Raw genomic sequence first — 6,000 nt, forward strand, 5'->3', positions numbered from 1 at the left:
CCATACACTAGGCCCATACACCCTCCCTTTCGAAGAAATCAAGACAGAAGTGGTTGAAAGCGGACAAAAGAGACGGATTAAAACACCAGTTGTAAACAGATACGTGTTTCCTTCGTCTACTTGTGATCCGGTCAACCAAAACACAACCTACTACCAGGTGTAAACAGGGCTTAGTTCACTAAGGAAGAACAAAAGGAGGTAGGATCTTACCAAAACCAGCATTAACCAGCATAAACCAGACTGGAATTTATTGGGTTTATTTTGGGTTTGAAATTGAAAAATAGTCTTATGGGTTTGAAACAACATCAGGGTGAGTAAATGATGACATAATTTTACATTTTTGGGTGAACTAAGCCTTTAAGCTTAGTCTCTTGCTGCTAGTATAAATCGGGTAGACTTTCAATCTTATTCTGGCCAAAAATCAGTCACAGTTTATGTTGTTTTTAGAAGCCATTTAGTGGCAGATAAATCTAAAATAGTTGATACCACAATAAAAAAAAGTAATCAAATAATTACACAACAACTAACAACTGCAAAAAAGGGCAAATGTATGACATTTTAATCATAATTTCGAACTCATTAGTTAGTAAGTCATTATTTTACAGATACAGAAAGTACAGTTTTGCTTGTGGATATCCAATTAACTTGCTAGCAACAACCCCTCTCTCCAAAAACCTTGCAAGTAATTTTAAAAATTAGATGCTACTTGCAAACATTTACAAATCCAGTGATTAGTTCTTCCTCAAAAACACTTGTTGGATTTGTTTCTTGTTTTGTTCCTGTAGCAGCGTATATATAATATATATGTATATATAATATACAGCGGCTTGCTCTCATTGGCTATTGCGGGTATCCCGTCGGAAGAAGCCCGATTAAGAGTCGTAAATATCGCATGTTTGCTATTTACAATTTAAGATTGAGGATGCTCCGACTAGATCGGGAGCTGTAAAATAATCTTAATACAGCAGCAAATATTTTATAATAAATTATTTAATAATAATTTTAAGGTTAACATGTTTTAAATGTGCTAAATTGCAATTCCATCATTACAAATGTGTAATTGCAAATATATTTAAATACGGCATACCAATTTCAATAGAAATGATGGTCACACTTTATTTTAAGGTGTCCTTGTTTTTTTTACCTATTTTACCTAAGTGGTTTCCATAGGACAGCATCTCTGTCCCAAGTTGAGACACTCTCACACTGTACCCCTTCTTTTAATGCACCTTAGACACTACACATAACATAAAAAAAATAAAAAAATAAAAATGTTTATATATATATATATATATGTATGTAGTATAGTAGAAAATAGGGACTGAAGAGATGTGGGAGGAGGGTTATCTTATATTATAATATATTATCTTATTATATTATCTTACTATCTAAAAATTGATTTGTCTATAGAGAGTGATGACAATCGTAATTGTTACATAGGAGAAAAGATAGAAATAAAAATTAAAATTGACTAATACAATGTTGGCAGTATGATGGTAGTGAGGAGTGGTGGTGGTGATGGTGATGAAGATGGTAATAAATAATAAATGGTTACTTTGCTTACGCATACACACACACACACACACACACACACACACACACACACACACACACACACACACACACACACACACACTTTTATTTCACTTCTGGAATTATGGAATTACTAAATTGTTCGTTACTGCACTATTTTGGTCTGTATGTCTGTCTGTTAAATAAAAAATAAAAAATAAAAAAAATAAAAAAAAGGCAACTGGATATAAAAATTGCTAATAAAGCTAATTTAAGCAGTTAAAAAAAAAAATATATATATATATATATATATATATATAATTGATTTCCATGTACCATTTCCATGGTTGAGGAGATTCCCCCCTTCCATGTAAAGCGCTTTGAGTGTCGAGAAAAAGCGCTATATAAATGTAATGAATTATTATTATTATTATTATTATTACCTTTAATATGGTACTAATTACTAAGCTTAAAAATGTCACATGACTACTTAAATTTGATGAATGGACCTAATACTAAAAAATTGTCTTCCACAAAAAAAAAAAAAAAAAAAAAAAAAAAAAAAAAGGTGTCCTTGTTACAGTGCAATTATACATTTAAGTGCTGAATAATAAGAATTAACTACATGTACTTACTATAGGGTTAGGCTAGGATTATAGATGTATGTAATTCTGCAAAACCTATTGTTATAACTATAGTAACTACATGCAACGTGTAACAAGGACTGTAAAATATTTTAGTTTGTCATATTTGCCAGTACATTCAGCAATAAAATGTAACCGTATTTCATAGTCCTACTTAAGTGGGTCAAAACAGTAATGCATTTCTATTTAATTGCAATTAGGATGCATTTAAGTGTCAGAAAACATTACATTCAGTTCACACTTAAGTGTATTCTTTTAAAGTATGTTATTTCCATAATAATTTATCTTTTTAAAAAAGTATACAATTGTCCTTTTCACAAGGGGTTATTTAACAGCCAACCATTTTTGTGTGCAATATGCATCAGATGATTATTGAACGGACTTTGGGCTGTATGAAGCCAAGTTTATTTTAAGCTGGTCTTTTTAGCAGGGCATGGAGTGCGGGATCTTTATTTACAGAAAAAAAAATGTGTATGGGCATGAGAGAGTGGGACACTTCAGTCCACAGCAAAACATCTTCACCTTGACTAGTCAGTGAAACAGACCAGAACGCATCTTAATTGAGGCATGATAACATGTAGGAATGGTAAGCAGGAGAGAGAGGTTCGATATAATTAGAGTAGGCAAGCGTGAATATTTAATGAGTGGGGCTGAAACTAATTACGAGAACAGGGGCGACGATGAGCTCATGCACCGTTTCAGCATGGATCAACAAATCACACCCAACCACAACAGATCAGACCCACCACAGCGTCTCAAATCACTCCCAAAAGAGAAAAGCTTATCGCAGCGGAAATGAGAGGTGTTGACCAACCCGAACCTCCTCAACCTTCAGATGAAACCCAAACAAGTGAAGGACGGCCCTACGGAGGGTGTCTGGGCGCCGAAGCGAGCGGTTGACTAGGTGATGAGTCACTTTTTCAGGAGGTGAAGAGCGTGGGGAGATCCTGCAAAAGACCCACGTGGCTCTCTTACCTCTTTCTCTGCCATTGGCGAAGCGGCCACAGTAACAGCTAATCGATCGCTCGCGAAATCCCCCAGCACGCCCTCGCCGGGAATGATCAATATCCCTAGCAATTAGAATCCCCTATCTGCATGGCTGCAGGGACCTCGGGGTAGATCTGTGGCCCGCAAACACCCAATTTAGTCCTCAACTTACCAGTTAATTACTAAATCCTCTGTAATGTGTATTGGCGGACGGGAAGTTGTGCTGCGCAACAGCGGATGGCTGACTGAACAAGAGACCTTTGGCAAGGTGCTAGTTAAGATGCGCTTGCTCGTCCTCTTCCAGCCAGTTAAACATCTGATTTCACACACGGATCCAGACCCACGGTGATTCCTCCATTGAGCGGCACACTTTCTCATAGGAGGGCAGCGCGGGAGGTAAAAGCGCCACGTCAAGGGTCATGAAGACTAAAAGACACTCTGAACCGTCCTGAGAATTGCAGCTTCGCTTAATAAAACTCGGTTAGTGTCAGAGACAGTGGCGCAGTGGACTGTGCACATACTCAGGATACGTAAGAGATGCTCATTGGGAACACGGTTTGAGTCTCAATCCCATGTCCATATCCAACTGATGCGGCATGCAAGTCCTCTCTTGGGAAGCTCACACTTTTGCTGCACACACTTGAAGATTTTAAGCCCGGATTGCGAACGATCGGGGGTGCGTTGCACCGAATTTGAGGCTTGTCGCAACATAATTTTTGTCCCAAAAAATCCTCAATTGTGTAGTGTCTTTATGATTATTTTACTGCTCCCGATCGAGCTGGAGCCTCCCAAATATTAAATATCAAACGTGATGCAGTATTTACGACTCTTGATCGGGCTGCTTCCGACGGTATATCCGCAATAGCCAATGAGAGCGAGCAAGCTATCACCAACCGGATGTTGCATGGTTTTATAGTTGAAACATTGTATTGAGTATTGAGAAAGAAGATCGACTTATGGCGACAGTACGAGTGCCTGTGTAATGTTTTTTAAACAGAACAACCCGTTGCGCTTTGGACGAGGATTCAATTAGAACTACAAACACTAATAAAAAAAGTGTTAAAAAACTACAAACATGGCGGATGTGCGAGGGAGTTATAGAGAGAGGTTTAGATAAAAGGGGTTTGAGTGATTAATAATCAGTATATAACCTGACGAAAATATATTTATTCAATGTTATCCACATAAACATTTATCGGCAACAGCATTGTGAACTCTTGTAAAGGTACGTTTGATCATTAACTTTTAAATGCATCATTATGCAAATTGAAAACACAAGGAGAGTTCTCCGCATGAAAGACCCACGACTGGCAGATGACAATGCTACTACATTTCTCTCCGAAACGATAGACAATTTAATTAAATTGAATGTGGAGAATTTTAACTGTGACAAGATGATTGACAGGTCAGTTTAAGCGGTGACAGGATGCACGTAACTAAGCGACAGAGTGGTCTGTTAAAGACGCTATTATGAAGAAGTAGTACAGTATGTCCCAAAGCTTGCTTACTCTTCTGCTACATACTCAAACGTATGTACTATTTCTTTAGAAAAACAGTACATACTTTAGGGCATAGTATAAGTAGGCAAATTGGGAAGCAGCACTCGTGTCTGTGGAATTGCCACGGTGAAATTATTACTATTATCGGCAGGTTTGTGGTCTCGCGGTCTAGCCGAATCATCTAGTGTGTGCGTTCGTTTATAATGTTAGAAACTGTCCTTATGTCTGTGGTCTACCAGGGTTTGAAAATCATCTAGTGTGTCCAAGGCCTTATGGGTTCATAACTATAACTATGCAATTATGACAATGTGTATGTAATGCAAGTGATATCATTTGGGAACACAATGGGAACTATTTACACTTATCATTTGTTAATTAAAACTGTTCCATTTACACATTATCCATTAAATGCGTTTCTGCAAAACTAATATAAATTCTATCTTCACTTAGTCACTATATACAAATTCAATGGTGTTCATGTCACCAAAAGCCTCAGATATTCATTGCATTTTATCATCAGCTGATTTCAATAGGAAAGAGAGTGGCATCAACACTGGTGTGAGAATTTAGCATTCACCACTTTTAATGAAGATGACAATGTATTGAGCTCCAGGATGCCAAGCCAGACGTTGAGTTTCATTTGTGGCAGTTTGCATATGCTTACTGGGGGGAGTAAAATTCACATATGTGGCTTCATCAACCAAACGCATTTATAGTTGAATCTTGAATACATCTCAAACCTCTTCAAGTGGTTTGTTCGTTTCGGAGGGAATTTACACCTGGTCTTTTCATGATCGGATAGAATTTCAGATTTCTTTCCTTCTTTTTCATCTACTGACAGAGCAAAGAAGCGACACAAAATGGAGACAAAATAATGTGTATAAGATGTGCAATTGATTATCATGATTTCCACAGGGTGCAACAATGCTCACCCATTGGTTCCGCCGATCCAGAAGTATTTTTCTCATTAAGTCTTTGTTAAAGAGTTATAAGCCATGAACCAAACCGGCCAGATACAAGGTGAACATTACAACATTACCAACTTTGAAGCAAAAAATTGAAGGCAAAAACCACAAACCTGTGTTCTTTTAACGGCTGTATTAAGAGGAAGAACTACAATTCTATGATGCATTGTGAATGACAAAGTAAAAACAATATAAAACTACAGATTTAAAGATGTTGATTATATATAGAAATACATTTTACATTTATTGAAAAAATATGCATATTATGCATACAAATATTTAAATTATTATTCGACAATATAAAAAATTACTTGAAATAATATACCTTGATGGCTTCAACGAAAGCATTTATCACTGATTATCAACCTCAGACCTCTCAATAGGTCTGTCTTT

The 6,000-nt window shown here is 36.8% G+C and overlaps 1 protein-coding gene across 1 annotated transcript in view; it reads right to left on the reverse strand.

The window, feature by feature from the left end:
• The window catches only part of pmfbp1 (polyamine modulated factor 1 binding protein 1), a 220,747-nt gene that overhangs the window by 23,119 nt on the left and 191,628 nt on the right, over positions 1–6,000 (reverse strand). The window lies entirely within an intron of this gene.

Source organism: Leuciscus leuciscus, assembly GCF_965113295.1.
Source record: "Leuciscus leuciscus genome assembly, chromosome: 2".
Taxonomy (NCBI): domain Eukaryota; kingdom Metazoa; phylum Chordata; class Actinopteri; order Cypriniformes; family Leuciscidae; genus Leuciscus; species Leuciscus leuciscus.